Genomic DNA, 26,276 nt, shown 5'->3' on the forward strand with positions numbered 1-26,276 from the left:
CAAAACAACAAAAAAACCCAGCCTGATCTTTCTTCACAAATGGCTTGGGAAGCCCTGCTCCCGACCTCCTTTGCCAGCCTGGGGGGTTGGGGGGGGGAATATCCCCTATGCGGTGGTCCCATGAAGTTCTCTGTTGGGGCAGCAGGGGGCACCAGAGACATTGATAATCTGTCTTTCCCCAAGCAAGAACCATTCGTTCTGGGAGCATCCTCCATTTGACATCTTCTGGATGCTGGGACACAGAGAGAAAGAAAAGCTTTTTTCTTCTTCTTGATTTGCTTCAGCTGAAAGCAGTCACAAGGAGGAACGTCTAAGAATGCTGTCCACACGGAGATGGAAGGTGAGTGAAGATTGCTGCTAGGGGCTTTCTTCCTAGGGAAAGTGTAGCTCTATGACTTGGGTGTGTAGCACAGGGCACGGAGTCAGGCTATCTGGGTTCAAATCCTGATTTCTTCTCTTGGTTGTTGTGAGGACTCGGGAAAGCCACTCAAAGTCTTGGAAAGCCCAGTTTCTTCAAGTGTAAAGGGGCCATATTAATGGTTCCTATCCCATAGGGCTCTTGGGGAATTAAAAAAGATAACCCACACAAAGCACTTAGCACTGTGCTTGGCCCATAGAGACACCCAGCTAATGTGTTCATTAGTGTGACAGCCCCCCTGTGCCTGTTGTCTCAAAGTTCCTGTGAAGTTGGGAAACTGCCCCCCACCCCATTCCAGACAGGCAGATGGAGGGCAGCCAGGCCCTTTTCCACCAGTCATACTGACCACTGGACCCTATAACACTGAGATTTGGCTCAGCCTCCACCTCCTCCAGGAAGTCTGCCAAAATGGATGGAAGTCCAGGTGTCTTCCTACTGCGGCATTATTCTTCAAATTACTAATTCTTCTAATTTCTTCCTCCTCCAGGTCTCCCAAGCCCCAGGCCGAGTCTGCACATTTCATAGTGTATAAGGCATCCGGCTACTGGAAGACACTGTGACATGGTGGTTATGAGCCTAACAGGTGGAGCTAGGCTGCTTGGTTTGGAATCCTGGCTCCATATATTGCCAGCTGTGGGACTTTGGGCAACTTACTTGACTCCTCTGAGCCTCGATTTCCTTATTCCACCTCGTGCATTACCGTGATGATTGAGTGAGGTAATGCAGGTGAAGGCCAGGTGCCCAAGAAACCTCAGGAGATGAGGAGGCTGAGGCTCAGGAATGGGAGGAACTCAGTATGAGGTGCTGGACCCCAGCCATACACCAGTAGGGAAGTGGGCGCTTTGGTCATCCATTGGCAGTTGAGGGAACCGAGATCGGTTTACACACATCTGCAGGAATGTGAAGAGCGGGAGTGGGGTCGCTGACCTCCAGTTTGTGCAGGTTCCTCTAGCCCGCTTCGTGACGGGAGGCTGGCAAACTAGAGGAATTTGGGGACCTCAGCACCCAGAAACATTCATATTTTCTCTCTGCTTTCTCCCGGCCCCAGGAGGACCTTTAAGAGGATAGGGTGTTCATGAGGGAGTGGAGCTCCCATCTGGGGAACCCCCAGAACTTCTAACAGGCAGCCCTTGGGCAGTTAAGAGATCTTGCCAAAGAGTGTAGGAGTGAGCAGCAAGGGGCTCTGTGACACCGGAGGAGAGCCCAGGCCTCCACTGGGGGAACAGAGTAGGGATCTGACTGCTCCAAGAACCAAGCTCAGCCTGATGAAGCCGGCTAATGGGAGCAGTCTACCCATCCACTCCAACAAGGATCTTCAGCCGGAGAGCTGAGACCCTCGGAAAGTATGGCCATGATGAGCCCTGACTTTGGCGTTGGCATGCTTGGGTTTGAAAGCCTGTTCAGCTCTTATGATTCATGATCATGGGAAAGTCACTTAACCTTTGGGTATCCTCGTGGAAAACACTCATGGGGCTGCCGGGAGGATCTGTGTCATGTGCATGTACATTTCTTAGCATGGTACCTGGCGCTCAAGGAAGCACCAGGGAATGGTCGCTGTTACTGTTATTAAGACAACCAGATTGTGGGGTTGTCCCGAAGAGGCAAAGTGCCTACCTGCCAAGGGGTCATGTCCTGGTGCTGCTCTGGCCCCCCTGTGCTCTGTGAGGGGGCTCACCTTCTGGGACATGGACCTCCCTGTGTCTGATCTCCAAGCAAGCCACTCACGTCCCACAGGCCCTGCATGTTGCTGGAGACCCATGAACCTCATTCCAGCCAACATGCTCACTGGAGGTCAGCAGGGAGAGCAGGAGAGTGTGGTTCCTCCCCAGCTAGGGACTCACTGTGAGTGCCTTGCTGTAACTGGGCCTCCATTTCTCCAGCTGCAGGATTTCCTCAATTTCCCCAGCATAGTCCAGCATCACCCATCCAGGAATGCGTCCCCAACCTGCTGACATATTTACATTTTAGCCCGGCCCTTTGCTGTGAAACCCGAGCGGGGCCTGAGGTAATGAAGGGGTGGGTTCCCAGCTGAGGCCCATGGAGGACACAGCTTGGGGTGACTTCCCTCTGCAAAAGAGTGATCTTGGCCTTCCTCACTATCCAGCTTGCCCCTCTGGTGTCCCTTGCCCCATGTGATGTCCACTCAGGGCTCAGGGTCCTCACACCCTCAGCTTGGTTTGCTCTTCAAGAAAGGGCCAGAAGGGTCATTGCCTCTGAGGTATGGATGACTAGTAGGGTTGGTGCTGCCCGTTCTGGGGGACATTTTATTGGAACAGAGACAGAGGTTTTTTTAATCTGAAGAAATTAAACCCTGTTTATGAAATCCCAGCAAGAGGCTTTGAAATGCGAAGGGTATGGCCCCCCCATTCAAATCCCAGCAGCCTCCATTCCCTGGCCTTGCACCGGGAGGTGGGGCTGCTGGCACAGCTGGTTCGAAGGTCCATGCCACGTGCAACTAAAGATAGAGAAGTACATTGGATTTCATCAAAATTTAAAACTTCAGTATTTCCGAAGGCATCATCAGGAAAGTGCAAAGGCAACCCATAGAATGGGACAAAATTTTGCAAATCATACATCTGATAAGGGACGTGTATCAGTAATATATAAAGAACTCTTACAATTCAACAAGAGGACAAATGACACAGTTAAAAATGAGCAATAGACTTGAACAGACTTGAACATCTACAAATAGCCACAAAGCACCTGGAAAGATCTGTTATGTCATTGGTCATTGGGGAAATGTAAACAAAACCCCCAATGGGATGTTACTTCACACCTATCAGGTTGGCTGTTATCCAAAACTTGTTGCCTTGTCAGGAACAAGTGTTGGTGAGGATATGGAGAAATTGGAACCCTCATACTTTGCAGGCGGGATTTTAAAATAGTGTAATCCCTTAAACAAACAAATAAACAAAAGGCAGGTCCTCAAAAATTTAAGTGTAGAATTACCATATGACCCACTAACAACTTGGTATGTACCCAAGAAAATTGAAAATGTATGACCACACAAAAAGTTATACACAAATGTTCATAGCAGCATTATTCATAATAGTAAAAAGTAGCCCTCATTCAACTGTCTATCAACAGATGAATTACCAATGAATGGTGGTCTATCCATATAATGAAATAGTATTCAGCCTTTCAACGGAATGAGGTACCAATCCATGCTACAGTGTGGGTGAACCTTGAAAACACTGTGTTAAGTGAAAAAGCCAGACCCAAAAGGCCATGGTGTTCTGTGATTCCATTTATGGAATGTCCACAGTGGGCAGGTCCACAGAGGTGGACCTTGGATTGGTGCTTGCCAGGGCATGGGGGAGGGGATAAGAGGTACAAGGACTTCTCTTTGGGCTGATAAAGATGTTTTGGAGTTAGTGGTGAGAGGTGTGCAGCTTTGTGAATATACAAGAAACCACTTTCAATGGAAGAATTTTACAGTATGTGAATATTTCAATGAAAAAAAAAATGCCCATGGAAAGAAGGGAGGGGTCCTTGAAGCCATCCCCATGCTCTGCCCTCACCCACCCTAGTGCATTTGGCCATTGCATTCTTTCAGATCATTTCATCATGAAGGTTGGAAAGCCCCAGGGGATTAAAATGCTGGGGGAGGGGTATTTCCGGTGGCCACAGTATCGACAGAGGTGCTGCCAGCACTGGGGAGCCTGGGAAGAGGCTGGATGCTAGCTATTTTGCAGTGCCTGAGTCCATCTCACGATGAAGAATTGTCTTGCATTCCACGTGACTTTAGAACTGTCTCTCCAGACATTGATGGAGATGATTATCTGAGCTAAAAACTAAACTCTGATTTACATAATGAACACCAAATATATTTGCAAGGCTTTACTATACACTGCGTTTCCCCAGAATACTACTACCTACCATGCAAATGTGAAGAGTTCACAAGATCTCCTGGCTAATGTCAGTAATTTGTCTCGGAGAATGAGCTGTTCCATGAAAATGCTTCTGGAACATCTTTCTTTTCCTTCTGTTTTTTCCTATTATTTTTGAAGGGGAAACATTTTATTCATACCTGTCAACCCCAATCCCAACCAACATCCTAGATCTAACTGTAAAATATGGTACAATGCTTCTATATGCAAGAAACAATCATGTGAGGTTGGCAAATGCTTCAGGGTCAGCTTCTTGGTTACCCTGTTATTTAATATGGACAGTCACAAGCAGTTGCTCCACATAGGAATCTGGCCTGTCTTGGGGCCAGTGACAGCCAAGAGGCACCCCGACTTTGTTGCTGCTTTCATGTTTTTCTTTTTTTTTTAAAGATTTTTATTTATTTATTTGAGAGAGAATGAAAAAGAGAGAGAGAAAGAACACAAGCATGGGGAGCAACAGGCAGAGGGAGAAGCAGACTCCCTGCTGAGCAGGGAGCTGGAGTGGGGCCTGATTCCAAGACTCCAAGATCATGACCTGGGCCAAAGGCAGCTGCTCAACCAACTGAGACACCCAGGCACTCCAGCTGCTCTCATGTTTTTCAAAACACAACTTGATTTGGACCTTCTAGGTCTTGTATTTGGAGTGTGTTGATTCTTTTCCTACACCCTGTTTTGCTAAAAAATGTTGCATTGAATTTTGGGGACATACACGTAATTACCACCTCCCACCTCCCATAAATCCCAGTCAGAAAGCAGAGTATTAAAGATACATGGCATTAAAAGTACTATAAAGGAGTGATCTACAGGGAGAACGTTAACTGGGTGGTGGTTTGTCAGGCAGACCTGAACTTGATTTTCTCTGGGTACTGGAGCGGGGGCATAATCCTCTGACTGGGGCATGAAGGACCTTGGAGAATGTCCATCCTTCCTCAGTTCACAGGAAAGAGACAGAGAGGCCTGGGATTTGTGTAGGGTCACCTAGTACCTACCCATGGCCGAACTTGGGTGGGGGTGCCCAGGCAGTGGTTCTGTGCTCTACACCAGGACCTCAAGCTGCATTGGAGCAGCCCGTGAAAATACAGGCCACCAGATAGGTTTGGTGGAGTGGCCAGTTAGTCTTTGAGCAAGCAATTTCCAAACAAAAAGTAAATCATGTATCATGTTGTCCCTGCCATTGGAAAGTCATTCTTGGTAAACATGCCAGCTGGCTATGAACAGAAGTCAACATGGGGACCAGAGTGGGTGTTCAAATGTGGTCAAGTCAGGGGAGTAGCAGCTGAGCAGAGAGGCTGGGGGTTTGGGACCCAGCCATCTGGAAAGCCCATCTGTGTGCGTGTTGTCGGATACAAGACAGATTTGCCTCTGTTCTGTCTCCTGCAGCCTTCTACAGAACCTCATGAGATGAGTCTCAGAACAGGCTGCTGGACAAGAAGGGGTACAGCTTATTTAGCCCCCTCTGATCCAGGATTGCCCATGGATGTTCCTGTGTTGCACAAGGGGGTTCCTGTGGACATCTCACCATCCTGGTAGGACGGGAAGGGGAGAGCGGGGAGGACCCAAGCGGGACTCAGGCAGGCACACTTGCACAAAACTGAGCAAAGCTGGTGTGCATCTGGTGGCCGTGGGGCCAGCTGGCCTCAGAAAGGCAGCTGAGGGTCTGCAGTGATGCCCCGAGGTGATCAGTGTAAGTTGCGGAGAGGAATGAGCACAGGAGCAAATTAGCAGTGGTAGGAGACTATGAATTCAGGAATGCACACAAGGCCCAGACCGGTGTGCAGCGCAATGGCAGGAGGTGCAAGGAGGAACTCACTCCAGTTCCTGGATGGTGCTGTGTTCTGTCCGGCCCTGAGGTCTCCGCACAGGCTGTTCCTCGGGCCAGGTGTGCTCTTCCCCGCCTCACCTTCCTCAGCCCCTTGGTTCTGCTCACACTTGCCCTCAGATCCCAGACATCGCTGCCGTGACAAGCTGGTGCTCTCTGGGCTGGGCTTGGAAAGAGCCTTATTGAAATGGGATCTCTGCAGCACTATCAGTATTTAAAACATTGTATTTATTTATGGGTCTATTTCATAGGCATTTCCTTTCTGGGACTGTAATCTTTAAGCAAGATCCTAGCATGCCCCACAAAGGGGAAGTTTAATCCTTTGGCCAACGTGCTCTCGCAGGGCTCCCCCTTCATGCCTCCAGTGCCCCAGCTTCTCAGTGCTCTGGGCCTTCACCCCTCTGTGTTTAGGCCAGTTTCCCTGAAGGGCCTTCTCCGCATAGCCCTAGGGCCATATCCTATTGATTTGGCAAGGTTTGGCCTAAATGTGATCTCCTTCAAAAGGCTTCCTTAGTGGGGCGCCTGGGTGGCTCAGTGGGTTAAAGCCTCTGCCTTCAGCCCAGGTCATGATCCCAGGGTCCTGGGATGGAGCCACGCATCAGGCTCTCTGCTCAGTGCAGAGCCTGCTTCTCTCTCTCTCTGCCTGCCTGCCTCTCTGCCTACTTGTGTTCTCTGTCAAATAAATAAATAAAATCTTAAAAAAAAAAAAAAAAAAAAAAAAAAAGAAGGCTTCCTTAAGTTGCTGTCGCCAGGTTGAAAAAAAATTTCACCTCTTTCCCTCTTCCTCTACCCCTGCGCCCTGCACAACCCCCCATGCTCTCTCTGTCCCCACCCCCCAGAGCTTGCTGCCAGCTTGTCTTAACTGTGGACTTCTGCTGGGTGTACCATGAGGGCAGGAGACAGGCCACATCCAATTTTGTGCCCCCTCCCACCCCCACTGCCGTGTCTGGCGTGAACACATGTGACTCGGAAGGACGCCAGAGCCCCGGCCCCTGGAAACCTGAACGACACAGACTGAAACTCTCATTTCAGCCCCCAGGGGACACAAAGCCTCTAAGATACAAATTTCTGCAAATTGTCCCCACCCACTTTGGCTCCAGACTCCTGCCTCTGTGAGTGCTGCTTTTCCATTCGGCTGCTCCCTTACTTACTCCTTGGAGTCCACCCAAACTTCAGGCTAAGTCTTCCTCTTTGGTCTCCCACTCCAACGTCCCTGGGGCAGCAGGAACCTTACTGAAGATACAGTCGGTATCTCACTGGGCTTGGGGCAGTGAGAACCTCAGTTAAGGTTACATGTTACACATTTTACTTTTTTGTTTAAAGTTCCTCCAGCCTTCTTGCTATTGGCTACTCCCCTCCGCCGCCTACCCTCTGGGCCCAGGCCCTCTCACTCTGGAGCAAATCCCCGTTGCTCCCATTCCAGGCTGGCTGTGCAAGGTCAAGGTCATATGGATGGTCAGCAAATCAGCAGTCTGTTAATGCAGCCCCACCTCAGATGAAATGGAGGCTTACATGGGACCCTGGAGGCCCCTCCATGGTCCTTTGGGGATTCTGAAAGCCCCAGTCCTGTTAGGTCTGGCCTCCTTCCCTCTCCCCGCCCGAGGGGCCTGGCGTGGCTTCATCCCGTGGCTTGCAGTCAGATCCCAAACAAACCGCCTTTCTGAGAGACAAATATCCTGGAAGCCACTGTCTCCTCCTCTAGCGGCATCATGTTGCTCCCTGCAATCTTAATCTCCCCAGCAGGCCAGGCTGTGCTGGAAAAAGCATCCAGGAGAAACCGGATCTTTCCAAACAAAGCCTGGGCTATCCCTGCCCCCCCACCACCCCTTTGTCCCCTGGGTGTGCCCTGGCAGGCCCAGCCTGCAGCCCCACCATGGAAAGCTCCCTGGAGCTCCAGTTCCAGGGACTTCCGTGAAGCGTCTCCCGTCTGTTCTGTTGACAAGAGGAGGTATGCAGAGGAGGAGGGAAGGACTGGGTTTTGAGAGCAGAGTAGCTGGGTTTGAACCCCCACTCCGTCAACAGGGTAGGTCATCACAAAGCTGGCTCTGTGACCTCCGGTGAGCCTTCCAACCATTCTGGGCCTCCGTGTGCTGTCTAGAACTTGGGCATAATGACAGTGCTGCAGCTTCACAAAGTATCCGGGACACTAAGTCAGAGCAGGTTTGGAAAACATTCTGTAAACTTCAAGTAAACCTTCAGTTGCTCATTGTTAATGGTCCAGACTTGCTGTGTGACCTTGGGAAAGTCATTCCCCTCTTTGGGCCTCCGTTTCCTGATGTATAAAGTGAAGGGGGCAGAAGGCTGAGCTCGAGGAGGGTAACTTTCATGTCAACTTTCTTAGGTCATACTCAATTAAGCTGTAACATATATAAGAAGATGCACCCATTCTGAAGAGCAATTAGTATCCAATAAAATGGGTTTTGACAACGTGTCCATCACAATCACAATTCCCATCCTTCTCCCCATAAAATTTTCTCATGTCCCTTCACAGTCACCTGCCCTTTGCTCCTGGAGCTAGAATGTCACATGATGGTATCCTACAGATGAACTCTGTTGTGTCTGGTTTCTTCCAAAAGCCAGTATGATGTCTGTGAGATTCAAGTGTGCTGTTGGGTGTACCCATTGTTTGTGCCTTTGTGATGCTAAGGAGGATTCCACAGTGGGGAAAGACCACAATTTGTTCATGCATTCACCTGCTCTTGGACATGTCGGCCATTTTTGGTTTTTTTCCAGTTTTTGGCTGTTATGAATAAAAGCTCCCCTGAGCATCCGTGTACAGGTTTTTGTTTGAACATAGGGCTTCACTTCTCTAGAATAAATACCAGGGAGGGCGACTACTGAGTCATGTGCAAAATACGCAGCCAAACTGTTTTCCTACCAGAAGTGCGTGAAGTTTCCAATTGCTCCAAGTTCCCCGCGGCGTCTGACACTCTGTCCGGGTTCCTTCCTCCTCCTGGCCTTGAGTCCCTGCCACTTCCCCGGGGCCCACGGGTGGCCCACACCCCTTGTCCTCCCCCGCTCCCACCTTCTCTGACCCATGCTCAGGCCTGGCACAGGCCACCAGCCTGCGGGGAGGGGGCTCCGGGGAGACAGAAGCTCTCCAGCTCCAAGGAGACCCGGCTGGAGGTGGGATTTCAGATGCAGCCTTTCCATGAAGCCAAGTAGGTAGACTGGGGCCTTTCAGGATCACTGGCTTCTGAGGGGCCGAGAATTTTGTTTTGCTCATTTGAATGGTTCCTTTCTATGGATTCAGGTCTAGGTTCCTGTATCACCTTCTTGGAGAGGGCTTTCCAGGTCACCAGGTCCAGAACCAGATTCTGTGGGGCCTGCCTGAAGCTTATTTAATTTTTGAGAGTGTTCTTTAGGAAAAAGCATCCCTGATTGAGAATAAGAAATTTGGTAGGGCAGTATCTAGAATGGGAACAGGAAGGGACCCGACCACGCAAAAAGCCTTGAGGCGTAAGCCTTATTTATTTTGGGGTGAGTCCACTTCTACTGTTCCCACTGAATGAAACAGGTACCCTGTGTCTCTAGGCTACCCTGTGCCTTGGTTTCCTTTTTTTGGATGCTGTCCATGATGTCACACTCTATCTCTCTTTGTTCACTGTTCTCCCCCGCTGGAATGTACTCTTGTGAGAACGAGGGTTTGGGGGTTCACTCCCATATCTCCAGAGCCCACAACAGTGCCTGGTACCTGGTGAACACTCAACAAACATTGATAAAACCAAGAAACAAAAGCTTTCCAAGGGCCACTGCCTTTCTACTCGTGTGAGATGGGGTTTTAAAAGTGAATCATCGTATAGAAAAATAGGAGACTCGTACTGCTGGTGCACAGAACCTTGCTCTGGCTCCAGACTGGGAACGTGATATTTACCGAGCACATGCTCCTGGCCAGGCACTTTCTACACACTGTCATCTTATCTTAAAGATTCTCACAGCAACCCTTAAGAAGGGAGGTGGCCACCATTGTCCCCATTTTGCAGGAAACTGAGGCCCAGCAGGATGAAGTCATTTAACCAAGCATCCCATGGCCCGTGAAGAGGCAGCCGGGAACGTCCACCCGGGTTTGTCCTTTCTCTTGCTCCACGGTCCCTCTGGGCAAGGTCCCTCTCCAAACTCTGAGCCCCTCAGAGTTCGTCACTCCATGTTCTGAGAGGAGGGAGGGGTGTCCAAGGCAGGAGTACACAGAGCTGAACCCATGGTGAGCAAGGTTCCAGGCCTGGAGGAGAGGAAGGGTCCTGTCCTTTGGGCAGCAGGGAGGGAAAAGAGAGGCTCAGTGCACCTCCTGGCCAACGACCTCATTGAAGCTGAACCTGGCCAGCCTGGAACGGAACTATGTTTGCTGTTTAAAAAAGGCACAGAGACTGGGTCCCAAAGAGGGTGAGGTTTGAGCTACTTCCAGGACTTGATTTAATTTAAAGAGATTAAGGAAAGTACTGGGAGCCCAGCACTACTTCCTGCCCCAGATGCCAGAAATTCCACCAGTTCCCGCCCTGAGATCTTGTGAGCGGCTGGCACCTGTCTCAGTCAACACATTCTCCTTTCCTCCTGTAGACCGGATCACGAAACACTCACTTCCCAGCTTGACATAAAGATTAATTAAAGTTATGGCATATGAAAGCATTCAACACCTGTGAATTTGCGTTCCTCCCTGGCTTTTAGAAAAAGATCTCAGACTTCTGGCTAATGTCCGTCTGGTAACCCTTCATTCCCGGCTGGAAACACTGACCTTTGGTCCAAGATCAGGATCAGACGTTATCTTCTTCCCAGGGTCATTGTTTGAGTCACAAGCAGCCTTTTATTTAGCACCTACTATGTGCCCGGCACTGCTCATCCGTCATCTCTCTTCTTCCCCACAACCCTGAAAAGTCAAGTTGTTTCCATTTAAAAAAAATAATTTATTGAAAGATTTTATTTATTTGATACACAAAGAGATCACAAGTAGGCAGAAATGCAGATAGAGAGAGATGGAGAAGCAGGCTCCCCACCAAGCAGGGAGCCCCATGCAGGACTCGATCTCAGGACCCTGGGATCATGACGTGAGCCTAAGGCAGACGCCCAACTGCCTGAGCCACCCAGGTGCCCTCATAATCAAGTTCCTTATTCCCATTTTGCTGACAGAGAGATGGAGGACCCTTGGATAACAAGTATTGTAGCGGAAGTGAGGAGAATGGGTCTTGTGTCACTTCCCAGGTCATTTCTCTCCCGTCTTCCTCCCTATTCTCGATTCCAACCACAGAATGCTATGCCGCTTGACTTGAAAAATCATCTAATATTTATTTACTGAGTGCCTACTCTCACTGTATGGGCTCAGGGCCGGCCTCATCCTCGCCTTCAAGGAGCCCGGAGGGTAGCAGAGGACAGGGATGGGGAGGGAGGGATTCTAAGATCACGTGGCCGGTGCATAGCGGAGGCGGCTGTGCTGCTGCGGGGGTGCGAGAGCCCAGCGGGGCCGTGATCAGTACAGGACCCAGCAACCCACCACCAGTGTCGTGTTGGTGTGTGCGTGCGTGTGCACACACCCAGTGGGACATGCTTGTGACAAAGAGAGACGAGATGCAGTTGCTGCCTGGTGGGGTCATACAGTGCCCGCGACTGCACTGAGTCTCAATTTCCACTTTCAATGAAGCACTTTTAATTTCATCTTTCCAACGAGAGCTATTTTTTGTAAACTGAGGTATCATGACATACATTATATTAGTTTCAGGTGTTCAAGGTGATTTAACATTAGTGATCTAAATGATCACAATAAGACTCGTTAACAACCATCACCATACATAGTTATAGAATTTCTTTTTCTTATGATGAGAACTTTTAAGATTTACTCTCGTAGCAGCTCTCACACATGCCACCCGGTGTTACTAGCGATTGTCTCCATGCTGGACATTACAATCCCAGGACTTGTTTATTTTATAGATGGAAGTTTGAACCTCTTGACCCCATTCGCCTACTTTGTTCCCCATGCCCTACCCCTGCCTCTGGTAATGGCAAATCTGTTCTCTGTATCTATGAGGTTGGTTTTTGTTTACTAACTTTTTTTTTAAATGAGAGCTTTGATACCAGCATGGGGCAATAGACTGGAGTTTGTTGAGAACAATTCGGCACTTTTTTTTTTTTTTTTACTAAGAGGCAAAATGTTTACAAAGGAAGTCCTTTTGATACTGATTTAACAAGTAGACTTCAAAAAATATGCATATAGTTTTAACTTATTATTATTTGAATTTGAAACACACATTAAAAATAGAGAAAATAGTATAATGAACCCCCTACGTATCCAGAAACTAATTTCAATGGTTATTAACATTTGGTCATTTCTTGAAGAAATGGATTCTTGGGGCTCCTGGATGGCTCAGTTGGCTAAGTAGCTGACTCATGATTTCGGCTTGGGTCATCATCTTAGGGTTGTGAAATTGAGGTCCAAGTTGGGCTCTGCTCTCAGTGGGGAGTCTGCTTAAGATTCTCTTTTTTTCTCTCTCTCTCTCTCCACTCCCCCCCAATAAATAAACAAATCTTAAAAAAAGAAGAAATGGATTGCTGAAGAGTGAAATAAATTAGACTTCTGCCAAACATTCAATGTCATTCATTGCATGCCTATTGTTTTTCTCTGATGAAAGAAGTAAGCACAATTTAGAAATCTATCCCGAGTTTACTGAAGAAGTTATAGAGACACACACAGCTTGCCTGCCTGTGGAGCTCTAAGCGTGTCTGGTAGATAATTCAGATTCTTAGGCTGTGGAGAATCTGGGCAGAAAAATATCTCACTAGTCCATCTCTCCCAGACCTGACGTCCTGTGGTTCTCTTATCTGTAGAGAGAAAAGGCCCATTTATAACTTCTCTGCTCGGGTCTTAAATGTGGTGGCAAACATTCAGAAATGTGTCTTCTTGGAGCTTATAGCCCTGGGAGATTCACTTAGAAAACAAGGCCTCCTTGTCTCCTGTTCTGACTCTGGGGACATGCTTTAATGAATTGCCCTCAGACCCGAATTGGCCTAACCCGCAAGCAGCTGCAGTACCCCGAGACCAAGCCCAAACCTGGTGGTGTGAAAAGTAACCCTTAGCTCTGCACCCATTAGCTGTGTGGTCTTGAGAAAGTTGCTATCCCTCTCTGGGCCTTCACTGCTCCATCTGCAGATGGACTTTCACTGGGGTTAACTCTGTGGCCTCTGTAACCGAATGACCATGGGCTCTGGCCAGGTGCAGGGAGGGGGTGTTAAACACCACCTACGATGTGGTCAGTGAACTTGGGTGTACTCTGAAAAAGTGAATGGCTTTTTTGGTTTACTGGGTGGTATGCAGTTAACAAGAGCGATGCAGATGTCAGCTGAAGGCACCTAAGATCTAGATCAATGAGTCGTAGATCCCCATCCTGAAGCCTCACCACCTCTCCAAAGAATTCCATAGATCACTAAGGGACCCGATGCTCTCAAGGTGCAGATCCAGAAACCCTCTCGCTCTTTTGCCCTTCCCCGTCCCCCCATGACCCATCGTTCGTTCTCCCCTCCTGAGAGAGATCCACACACATGAAGATCCGGGAACGTGCAGACTCTCCCATCCACCCAAGGGGGGCTCAGACCAAGCATCACTCAGCTGTGACTTAAAACCACTCTTAAGTATTTTCAAACTCTGCCTTGCTGCCTTGCTCCCAGCTGCCAAACCTTCCCCCACTGACCGGTTTCTCCTTTTCCTTTCCTTTTCTGATTCTCTCCCCCTCCATCCTCAGGGATATCCAAATGCTTTTCCTTCTGTTCCGAACAGCAGCACCCAGGAGCTCTGGCCCACAGGTGCACATGCTCAAACCTGCCAGCATGCTTGCCAGGTGGAGAGACTCCACTCCATAGCTTCAAACTTCCATTAAAAAATGTCATCATAAGGATTTTTGAAAAGCTTTACAAGGCTTCAGGCCTAGCTGCACCCCACCCTGCCCCGGCTACCCCGGCCAGGGGCAGGGAGATAGCACTGCCTCTGATTCATCCTGATTCATGGTCCACGAGGTTGAGCCCTGTGCTGTCTTTTGGACAAACTTGCCCATGAGAACATGCCTTTGATGCCATTCCTTCCTCTCTGGCTGTGTCCAGTCTTGCTCTCCCGGTGGTCTTCCTCCCTCTGCAATCCAGGCCCCTTCTCCTCTTTCTGGGCTGATGCTCAGGGCCACGTGTGTGAGAAAGAGGTAACATGCAGAGTTTGGCTTTGCGTGTCTGGGGCCTGGGCACCCCCTGGGGTGGGGCTGGGTGAGGTTCTCTCCTACAGAAGTTCTCCCAGGATGAGCCCAGCAGGCAGAGCTCCCGGATCTTGGGTCTCAACTGGTGCAGGTCCCAGGGTGAACTTGGTGCAGAGATACGGAGGAAGCAAAGAAGAAAACAGCTATGCACAGCGATCCAGCTTGTCAAGGCTGGGAAGGAACAGCAGTGTTGCGGCAGGAAAACTGGCCTCTGTACTTCATCCGGGGCTCTCCACAGGCACCAGCCTACATGGGAAGCTGGAAAGGAGATCAGTGCCGTTGCTCAGGGGTGAGCTTGGGCTCTGAGTGGGAAATGACTTGCTGTGGTTCCTACCACGAAGAGAACCTGGTCTTGTGCCTGAGCGGTGGCCAGAGGAGTTACAGAAAACAGAGGAGTGGGGAATTGGGACTGTGGGTGTGTGGACGCACAGGGATTCTTGAGCTGGGCTTTGAGTATGGACATTTGAAGACAGATGCCCTTCACCACGGGAATCAACGTGGATGAGAAGGGGCTGAGGAAAGGAGAGAGGTCACTGCAGGCAGAGGGAGCAAGTCCTATGACCTATTACCAAGGTGGCTGAAAAGCTGGTCTGTGTGGGCAACGATGAATAATCCTGCGAGCCTGGATTGGAAAGGTGGGTGGGATGACCAGCGAGGATTCAGTGGTCTCGGCTCAGGTATTCGGGGCTTTTTTTGTAGCCCACGGTCATCAGAGGGTTTTAAGCAGTCAAGTGACAATGTCAAGGGTCTCTGGGTGGCTCAATCAGTTGAGCGTCTGCTTTTGGTTCAGGTCATGATCCCAGCATCCTGGGACTGAGCCCGATGTTGGGCTCCCTGCTCTACAGAGAGTCTGCTTCTCTCTCTGCTTCTACCCTCCCCATGTTCAAGATCTCTCAAATAAATAAATAAAAATCTTAATTAAAAAAAGGGGGGGTTGCCTGGGTGGCTCAGTGGGTTAAGCCTCTGCCTTCAGCTCAGGTCATGATCACAGAGTCCTGGGATGGAGCCCTGCATCGGGCTCTCTGCTCAGCAGGGAGCCTGTTTCCCACCCCCCTCTCTCTGCCTACTTGTGATCTCTGTCTGTCAAATAAATAAAATCTTAAAAAAAAAAAAATGTCAGGTGTGCCTTTGGCTGCTGGATGGCTCCCAGGGAGCAATGTGGATGGAGCAAGAAGGCCCATTAGGCATCCCCTGCCTCATCCAGGCAAGAAGATGGCATAGGGGACGAATGTGAGAGGTAGTACGTATGCATCTGGTCCATTGGAACTGCTGTGTGACATTTCCCTGTCTGGATAAACCACAGATCTCCATTCTCCCAATGATCTTCATTGCCACTTTCTCACCATCACAAATGGGACCGCAATGGACATTTTTGTACCCCTCTCCTTGTGTGCCTGAAACTTTTCAGAGTGGCTACCTAGAACTGGGTTTGCTGTATTGTGGGATTTGACCATCTTCAAATCTACTAGATAGTCTTAAATTCCTCCTTGAATGGACTGTACACACACAGTCTCTTGTCAAAAAGCATAAAAGGGCCGTGGGCTTATGAGCATTGTCAGTCTCACAAGATTTTGCTGATCTGATCAGTATGAAATAGAATCCTCTTTGTTCCCATTTGTTGCCCCGATTATCAGGGAGATAATGCTTATTATTATTATTTTTTATTTGACAGACAGAGATCACAAGTAGGCAGAGAGGCAGGCAGAGAGAGGAGGAAGCAGGTTCCCCACCGAGCGGAGAGCCCGACGCAGGGCTCGATCCCAGGACCCTGAGATCATGATCCGAGTGGAAGACAGAGGCTTTAACCCACTGAGCCATCCAGACACCCCAGATAAAGCTTATTTTTATGTGATTATTCACCACCCTGTTTCCTTCTGTTCCTATGCCTTGCCCAAGTCTGTTGGGTTGTTTTTTCCTTACCGATTTGTTGAAGTTCTCTGTGTCTTCTGGATACTGATCCTTTGTTATTTAAAATAACTTTTGTGGGGCTGCCTGGGTGCTGCATTGGTTAAGTGTCCAACTCTTGATCTCACCTCAGGTCTTGATCTCAGAGTCGAGAGTTCAAGCCCTCATTGGGCTCCATGAGGCATGAAGCCTACTTTAAAAAATAATAATAATAAATGAATAAATAAATAAAACAAAATAGTTCTTCAATCTGTGACTTGTCTTTTCCATTTCATTTATAAAAGCCCTTGTCCGACAGAAATTTTAAATTTTAATATATTCCAAAATTAAAAATTTGATAATTTGTAGTTAATGTATCTTGATTAATTTTCTTCCCATACTGATGTTACATGGAAATTTTTTTTTCCTATTTCTTCTAGAAATGTTAATTTTTTTTTCACATTTAGATCTTTATTCACCTTGGATTGTGTGTTTGCATACAATGTGAAGAAAAGGCTCAATTTAATTTTTTCCCCTCAAACAATTAGTCATTTTCCCAGCATAATTAATAGAATAATTCATTCTTTTATTCATTACTTATCTTCATTGTTTATAGAATCCATTATGAGGATGTGTAATTCTACCTTTAGAACACATAAGCTGTGCTTACGGGTTTATGTCTGTGTGCTATAGATTCTATTGCATGGCTTGTTTATCTGTTCCTGGAGTAATACCACAGTTTTAATTATAGCAGATAGCTTTATAATAATTCCTTATTCACCAGGTTTGGATTTCAAAATTACCTTGGCTATTGCTGGCCCTCTTTCCTCCCATATTACTTTAGAATCATCTTTTTTTTTTTTTTAAGATTTATTCATTTATTTGACAGAGAGAGAACACAAGTAGGCAGAAAGGCAGGCAGAGAGAGGGGGAAGCAAGCTCCCTGCTGAGCAGAGAGCCCGATTTGGGGCTCGATCCCAGGACCCTGAGACCATGACCCAAGCCGAAGGCAGAGGCTTAACCCACTGAGCCACGCAGGTGCCCCACTTTAGAATCATCTTATCAAGTTCTATGAGAAAATCCTTTGGGATTTTCATTGGACTGGCACTGAACTTAACAGACATGGTTTAGGGGAGATCATTGTTTTAATGCTAAAGAGATATCCCTTCTATGGATGTGCCATATCACTCTATTAAAGTCTCTTTTTATGCCCTTCAATACACCTTTACATTTTTCTCCTATAAGTCTCGAGTATTTTGTTAGATTTAATTCTAGATAACATGATTTGTCATTTTAAAGAAAACATATCTGATGTTTTAACACTAAGCACCTTTGCTGCATACTTTTCAAGAACACCCTTTTTAAAAAAAAAAATTATTTATTTTAGAGAGAGCGAGGAAGCACACAAGCAGAGGGAGGGGCAGAGGGAGAGGGAGAGAATCTCAAGCGGATTCCCTGCAGAGCAAGGAGCCCGAACCCCGGCTCGATCTCACCTCCCTGAGATCATGACCTGAGCCAAAACCAAGAGTCAGATGCCTAACCAACTGAGCCACGCAGGCATCCCATCCAAATTTTCGTTTTTTAGATTTTTTTTAAAAAAGATATATTTATTTGAGAGAGATATGTTTATCTTTAACATGTGCTTTGAATTAAACTATAAATAGGTTTGCATTTTACCACAATTTTTTCACATAGTTTTTCTTCACTTTCTCTGTTACTATGGTGAATTATATTAGTTACTTTTCTTGACATTAAACCTTCCTTGCATTTCCAGGATAAGCAGCATGTGGCTAGGACAGATAGATGGATGGATGGAGAGAGAGAGAATCGTATTTGATCTGCAGGACTGTCTGGACCAGGGGTTGTAAGGGACAGGGCACAGTCTTAGGAGACAGGTGCATTTATAGGGGGAATGGTGCTCCCTAGGCTTCTGGAAGTCTAAAGCTGGCTCTTTCTCTGCTTGTAATGTTGTGGATTTCTCCTAGGCCCATCCACTCCATCAAGACTTCCAATTGCTAATCTTGTGGTGTGATGCCATCTTGACTCCGCTGGCCATTTGGTCCTCCTGGTCAGACCCTCTCTGTCTGGTCCTGTCTCCTGGAGAGCAGACATCTTTCCCCCTCAACCTCTTCACCATTGCCCTTGGTAAACGCCTGTTTCTTTGCCCCCCATCAGCAGAGTACCCCTAATGCAGCCCTTTCTCCTTACTCTCTCTCTGCTGCCGGGCAGCTCTCTGTGAACTTGCCTTTAGGATTTTCAGGTGTGGGCAAGCCTTTAGGACTCTCCCAGTTCTGGAAACCCCTACAACCCCCTGGAAGCCCCTCTCATTTGGTTGAGGTGAAGGGGAAGCACCTCCCTGCACACTTACCTCCAGAAATACCCTTCTTTCTTCCAGACCTCTCCTTTCAGCAGCCAGACCTGGGTGGAGGCCCATGCTGGCAGAACTGGTTTCACAAACCTTAGCTTGCCCCATTGGAGGCCAGGCAGTCTTTGGCAACTCGTTGAGGAATGGGGAAATGTTCAGCAACCACGTCTTACTCTTGGTCTCTGGAGCTTTAGCTGAAGAGGAGATGGAGAAAGTCCTATTTTATTTATTATTTACTTATTTTTAAAGATTTTATTTATTTATTTGCGAGAAGGAGAGAGAGAATGAGTGGGGAGAGGGACAGAGGGACAAGCAGACTCTCTTTGAAGCGGGGAGCCTGACATGGAACTTGATCCCAGGACCCCGGGATCATGACCTGAGCTGAAGGCAGATGCTTAACTGACTGCCACCTGGTGCCTGGAGAAAGGCCCATTTTACTACCCTGGTACAGTTTTCTAGGGCTTTACTTATTTAGTCTATTCTAAATTTATTGGCATAGAATTGGTCATAGTGTTCTCTTAAGAGTTTAAACCGTATCTATAGGTGTATGTATCCTCTTTTGCATTCTGAATATATGTGCCTTCCCTATTTTTTGGAATCAGTCTTGTCAGAGCTTTGATTATGTGCTAGTGCTTTTAGAGAACTCAAAATTCTATTGTTTCCTTGCATTCTATTTCATTAATTTATGCTCCCTTTCTTCTTTACCTTTTATTTTTTTAAAAGATGATTTATTTATTTATTTATTTGACAGACAGAGATCACAAGCAGGCAGAGAGGCAGGCAGAGAGACAGGGGGAAGCAGGCTCCCCGCCGAGCAGAGAGCCTGATGTGGGGCTCAATCCCAGGACCCTGGAATCATGACCTGAGCCGAAGGCAGAGGCTTAACCCGCTGAGCCACCCAGGCACCCCCACTTCTTTACCTTTTAATTGTGAAGTAAATCACACATACAAAAGAGTGCATACAAACTATGTGAATGCTTTTGGAATAATAATAAAATGAGCAACGGTGCATTCATGACTGAGTTTAAATAAAGGCAGTGCCAGGATCAGGGAGGGAAGTTCAGACATACCCCCCACCTTACCCCAGAGCAGCCACTATCCTAAATGCTCTGTTAATCACCCATTTACGTTTTACAAACGGGTTTGGCATGTGTATGCATCACTAAAAAGTTTATTGCTCAGTTTAGCCTTTTAAAAGGGTTGGCTAATGGAACATAATAAAAAAACAGAAACAAATTACTATTTCCTGAAAAAAGGAAAAGAAAAGAAAAAGACCCCAAGTGACCAAGTGACCAGAATTAAATTAACCAAAATCCTTACTTTATTTTTTTTTAAAGATTTATTTATTTATTTATTTATTTGACAGAGAGAGAGAGAGAGCGCGCGAGATCACAAGTAGGCAGAGAGGCAGGCAGAGAGAGAGCGCGCGAGAGGAGGAAGCAGGCTCCCTGCTGAGCAGAGAGCCCGATGCAGGGATCCATCCCAGGACCCTGGGACCATGACCTGAGCCGAAGGTAGAGGCTTAACCCACTGAGCCACCCAGGTGCCCCAAAATTCTTACTTTATGATATAGTCTCATCTTAGACATATGTGTGACCCCCTCCTGTTATCCCCTGTATCTCCTCCACGCATCCTTCTCACCCTCCAACTCTCTTCCTCGCTTCCCCTCCCCTCCCTTCCTCTTTCCTTCCCTTCTCTTCCTTCCATTTTATTTCTTTTAATGTAATAAGCCCCTGTACTCCCCTACCCAACAAAACACAGGACCTTCATCATAGCACATTTCAAGCCACGAGGTGACTCTTTCCCAGTCCAAGTAACCATCATCCTGAATTCATCATTCTCTTGTTTTTGTTTTTTTGAAAGATTTTATTTTTTTAAAAAGATTTTTTAAAAAATTTATTTATTTGAGAGAGAGAGAGATTGAGAGTGTGAGAGCGAGCAGGAGAGCATGAGAAGGGGGAGGGTCAGAGGGAGAAGCAGACCCCCTGCTGACCAGGGAGCCTGATGCGGGACACAATCCTGGGACTCCAGGACCATGACCTGAGCTGACGGCAGACACTTCACCAACTGAGCTACCCAGGAGCCCCTAAAGATTTTATTTTTAAATAATCTCAATAAAAATCTTAAAGAAAAGGGGGGGGCGCCTGAGTGGCTCAGTGGTTTAAGCCTCTGCCTTTGGCTCAGGTCATGATCTCAGGGTCCTGGGATCGAGCCCCGCATCGGGCTCTCTGCTCAGCGGGGAGCCTGCTTCCCCCTGCCTCTCTGCCTCCTTGTGATCTCTCTCTATCAAATAGATAAATAAAAATCTTTAAATAATCTCTACACCCAACATGGGGCTCGAACCCACAATGTCAAGATCAAGTCCCATGCTCCTCTGATTGAGCCAGCCAGGGGCCCCTCTTGCTTTCTTATTACACACTTTTATTATATTTATAGGTTTTCTCAAAAAGTATATTTTTAAATTTATGTTTTAACTTTATAAAGAGGACATGATGTTGCATGTCATCTTTGGACACTTCTTCCTTAATATTATCATCACTAAATTACATCCACATGACTGAGTTCACAGCAGTTAATTTGTTTTTTATTGTGGTAAAATATACATAACATAAAATGTAGCACTTGAACCATTTTCTGAGAGTACACTCCAGGGGCATTAAGTACATCCATACTGTTGTACCATGCTACTGCCCCTCGGAACAATGTGTTACTTAAACTATAACCCCTGGAGGATTTTACTAGTTACCAAGCACATTTAGATATGGCCTTAAGAAAAGCATATACTGGTAACAGGTCTTTGGGGAGACGGATGATATAGGACCGTGAAGCCGGGCAGCTGAGGATGCCCCACCTGCCCAGGGCAGACTGCTGCCTGCTTCTGGAAACCGAGCAGCCGGGAATGCCGGGTCATCTCAGGGTGGAAGGAAGTACTGCCTGCTTCCCTTTTCCGTTATCGCTCCTTTCTCTTCCCAGAAGTGCCCGTTGTTAGTTAGATGAGTCCTTCGAATGTGGTTGGTTAACTTTTTGTTGGTCCACAAGACCTGTGACTAACATTTAACCGATGAAGTCAGTTCTTCTGTTCGCTTTTGTTTCTATCTAATAAAAGTGAGAGTGTGGAGTTCCTCGTGGCAGCAGTCTTTTTGACTGTTGTCCCCTGCTCCCAATCTCTTGCAGCTGACTTGTTTGTGCCTAATTCTTCTCTCATTCGCAGACTGGAAGCAGCAAGTGGTGCCCGAACAGGGACCAGACCAGACCTGATTTGATCAGAAACAAAACAGGAGAAGAAGCCCCAACATGAGTTCTACACGGTCATGCCTTTTTCCCCACTGGTGAGTTATGGGCCATTATCACAGGGTATGGGTGATCTAGAGAGCACAAATGAGTTTGTGCACAAATAAGTTTGTTATTGAGAAGGCTCCTAAAGGCGGGAGGAGCAAAAGTCAGCGAGGGCCAACTTACGGAGCTTTTAAAGGTAATTAAAGAACATTGCTCCTGGTTTCCTTAGGGACTTTAGATTTACAAACATGGGGAAAAGTAGGTCATGAGTTGAAAACTCTCGTATACTAAAGGAAAACCAATTCCAGTTATTATATGGCCTACTTGGACCCTCATTCGCACCGTTTTGGAGCCTTTACAAACCCCTGATTTGGAGAGCGATAATGAGTGTTCAGGAGAAACAAAAAGAGGAACCTGAACGTGCCATCCAGGAGAAGAAAGAAACTATTAAGGCCACCAGAAGGGAATACATAAAGGAGGAAACTCCTCCTCCTCCTCCTCCTCCAATATCAGAACAAAAGGTGCCCATGGCACTGTTGCCATTGGCTCCGCCGTTCTGTAAGAAGGCACCATTTAATGAAAAAGTTGAAAAGTGCATGCTATCAGCTATTCAAAAAGGCCTCCCTGAAGCACAGTGAGTGGGGGACCTAGATGCCTTAAATTTTAATTTCCCGGTTATTATTACAGAACATGTAGCTCCAAGACATGATCCTAACAACCCTAATGGTGTTTATGAGGCCAAGCAGGAGCAATTTCCCTTCAAATTATTGAAGGAACTAAAACAAGCAGTACAAAACCATGGAGCTAATTCTCCATTTACAACGGGAATCATGCAAGGCATCCCAGAAAGCAAATGACTTATTCCGACTGATCGGTCATTGCTAGCAAGAACAGTTTTATCTCCAAGTGAGTTCTTAAACTTTAAAACATGGTGGCAAGGTCATGCAGAAACAGCAGCTGCCCATAAGAGAGGTCATAATATTTCTGTCTCCATGGAACAGCTCATGCATCTTGGGCCATGGGCCCAGGTGCAAGACCAGGTACTAATGACCAGGTACTAATGAACGACAAAGCTATTGAGCAGCTCCAGCATTGCTGTTTGAGAGCCTGGGAGAGAACAGAATCTCAGATAAGTGCTCTTCTTCTCAAAAAGTGGTACAAGGTCCAAAAGAACCCTATACTGATTTTATTGCAAGATTACAAGAGGCTGTCAAAAGATAATCTTAAGGCTGCAGATACCATTATGCAACTGTTGGCTTATGAGAATGCTAATTCTGATTGTAAGAAATTGATAGCACTCCTTAAAGACAAGGGGACATTGACAGATTATATTAAGCTATGCCAGGGAGTAGGAACAGAAACCTATAAAGCTGATTTGTTAGCTCAAGCAAAGGCTGCCCTTAACACAAGAGAAATTACTTATTTTGCAAGCCTTAGTGGAGGAACAGATAGAAAAAGGACATACTGAAGAATCTCAGAGTCCTTGGAATTCACCAGTTTTTGTTATTAAAAAGAAATCAATCAATGGCGGTTATTGCATTGTTTGAAGACATTTCTTCATTTAATCTGCTGATTCTTTATAATACAGTATATGTTTTGCAGCATATCAAAACTACTACTGTTTCTACATCTGATGTAATATGATCACCCTCATCACTGTGGCTGCAAGTCTTCCTGGATGTTAGGCACAAATAAACAACTTCACTTACTGGGCTTATATACCCAATCCTCCTCTGCTCCATCCAGTAGAGTGGGGAGAAGATACAATACCAATTTATTTGAATGCTTCAAAATGGGTACCTGGAATTTAAGATCCTGGATTGCTGCTATTGCCCTTAGAGGAGAGAACAAATGTTAATCTTAACCTTTGGATATCAAAATAGACCATTATGTATTGGCAATCATTCCAGTTGCCTTGTCCCTGATGATCAGAGATGGTTGGTGGACCTTCCAACTTGACTAAAGTTCAGTTAAATTTACTCTCCACTAAAGGATTCCTTGCCTATGAATATCGGGGTCCTAGCTCTAACCAACTATTCCCTATTCTTGAACGCAAACCAACACAAATATGGTCTGATGAGGGAATTCGCCCTTTATGGGAGGATTGTCGAGTTTTTCACCCCAGTATTGTTTTTAATGATTCCTATGGAATTGTATGGGACTGGTCCCCTAAGGGGATGGCAGTCACCAGTTGCACTGGGGAACCTTGCTCCTCTTATCAAAATTTAAAATGGCAAGTTTTTGATGATCCCAATTTACCACAAACCTTAACCTCAGGAGATGCACCTCTGGTCTGGCTTGGGCAAGGACTTTCTATGCCATCTCCTTTTATTATCATAGAGGACAAAAGAATTTATGGAAGGTCACCACTGCTTTAAATCAGGTAAGAGTTTGGAACGGCTCTTACATTCATCAGTCCAATAACTATGCATTTCCTTTTTTCCTTATGGATGAAGAATGGGTAAAAGCTTGTGTTAGAGATCCCTATGTTTTTGTTACTGGAAAAATGACTTTTGATCATAGCAGTAGAGAAATAGACTGTCTAAACTGTAAAGTGTTCACCTGTGTAGATAATGTTTAGACAGACAACTCTATCATTCTCATAGGTAGAAGAAGAACAGGCATTTGGTTACTGGTGAAACACCACCGTGTTTGGGAAAGCTTTCCAGATGCATATACTTCTAACAGTATTGAAGGACTGGGTCCATAGAACAAAAAGATTTCTTAGGTTGCTTCTAACAGCTATTTTAGGAATTATAGCCATTACTGCTACAGCTACCACTGCAGGAATAGCCTTGGCATCAAACTGTACAAACTACACAATTTGTACAAAAGTGGCACGGGGATGCTAGCAAAGCCTGGAATCAACAAATGATCATAGATCAAAAATAAGATGAACATATCTGATTTAGAAACAGCCATGATACATATAGGAGATGATCTTCAGAATATACAGCTTAGACTTCATGTTTTATGTGACTGGAATGTTTCTTCTATGTTACTCCCCATGCCTATAATGAAACAAATATCTTGGAGCAAAATTCGCTGGCTTATTACTAACCATTATGGTGATAATCTAACTTTAGATATCAAAACTTCAAGATACTATTCTAAGTATTACTCACTCATCATTACAATCAGTTCAGGAGTGAGTTTTACTCAATGATACCCTATCTGATTTAAACCCTTCTACTTGGATCAAACAAACCAGTCTCGGTGTTATAGGTGGAATGATTATTCTTATTATTGCTATAATCTTTTTATGCTTGGTCCTCAGAAGCATGCGAAAATCCCTCCCAACGACTGAAGAATCAAACTGCAAAATCAACTTTCCTACTTCTTCACAAACAAGGGGGAGATGCAACTGCCCCTCGGAACAATGTGTTCCTTAAACTAGAACCCCTGGAGGATTTTACTAGTTACCAAGCACATTTAGATAGGGCCTTAAGAAAAACATATACTGGCAACAGGTCTTTGGGGAGAAGGACAATATACGACCGGGAAGCCGAGCAGCCAGGAACGCCCGGTCAGCGCAGGGTGGAACGAAATACGGCCTGCTTCCCTTTTCCGTTATTGCTCCTTTCTCTTCCCAGAAGCGCCTGTTGTTAGATGAGTCCTTTGAATGTGCTTGGTTAACTATAAACTTTATCCTCCTCGTTTGCCCACAAGACATGTGACTAATGTTCGACCTTCATCGGTTCTTCTGTTGGCTTTTGTTTCTGTCTAATAAAAGTGAGACTGTGGAGTTGCTCGGGTGCAACAGTCTTTTTGACTGTTGTCCCCTGCTCCCAATCTCTTGAAACTGACTTGTTTTTGCCTAATTCTTCTCCCATTCGCTGACTGGAAGCGGCAGATGGGAACAGGAAGAACAACACTAAGGGGCAGTGGAGAGCCAAATCAGGGAAACAGGGTACCCTGACTAGGGTCACAGGAGAGGATTTGACAGGAATCGGCAACTGGCCAGATTGAGAGGACAGTGGAGAGAACTTTCCACAGAGAATACACATCATGAAGTCTTTCCTTTCTGGGGTCTCAATATCCAGCTCATCTGTTTCAATTTATGGATTTGGGGGGAAAGTTGTAGATCAAGAGGTGCTGGTTGAGCTCTCTAACCTCATGTGGGAGGTGGCCTCCCCTTGGAACTGTGCTCTGCATGTGAGCAGACAGGAGGGATAAGCTTCTAAGGGGAGAGGAAGAAAGCAACCTCTAATTCCTCTTTAATACCATGTTAGTAGGTTAACATTTTCAATATGTCACTATGTCTGCAGCTCCGGTCAGCGGGTCGCTATCATTTTTGAGCAATAAACAAAAGACTGCTTTTAGTTACCTCTGTAAAATTGGCTGACCCATGCATGATTAAATATTCATTGTGTAGAATAAGGCATTTTCTCTGTATATAGATCAT

The 26,276-nt window shown here is 46.4% G+C and overlaps 1 long non-coding RNA gene across 2 annotated transcripts; it reads left to right on the plus strand.

Moving 5' to 3' along the window:
- Window positions 1-5,601: 5,601 nt before the first annotated feature.
- On the plus strand, window positions 5,602-25,677 carry LOC131835995 (uncharacterized). Of its 2 annotated transcripts, XR_009355457.1 has the most exons (4): window positions 5,602-5,834; window positions 14,438-14,635; window positions 21,807-21,924; window positions 25,149-25,677. It is a non-coding gene; the product is annotated as an uncharacterized LOC131835995 (long non-coding RNA). The 2 variants fall into 2 exon arrangements; XR_009355456.1 differs by lacking the exon at window positions 14,438-14,635.
- The last annotated feature ends 599 nt before the right edge of the window (window positions 25,678-26,276 follow it).

This window comes from Mustela lutreola, chromosome 7 (assembly GCF_030435805.1).
Source record: "Mustela lutreola isolate mMusLut2 chromosome 7, mMusLut2.pri, whole genome shotgun sequence".
NCBI classification, from domain to species: domain Eukaryota; kingdom Metazoa; phylum Chordata; class Mammalia; order Carnivora; family Mustelidae; genus Mustela; species Mustela lutreola.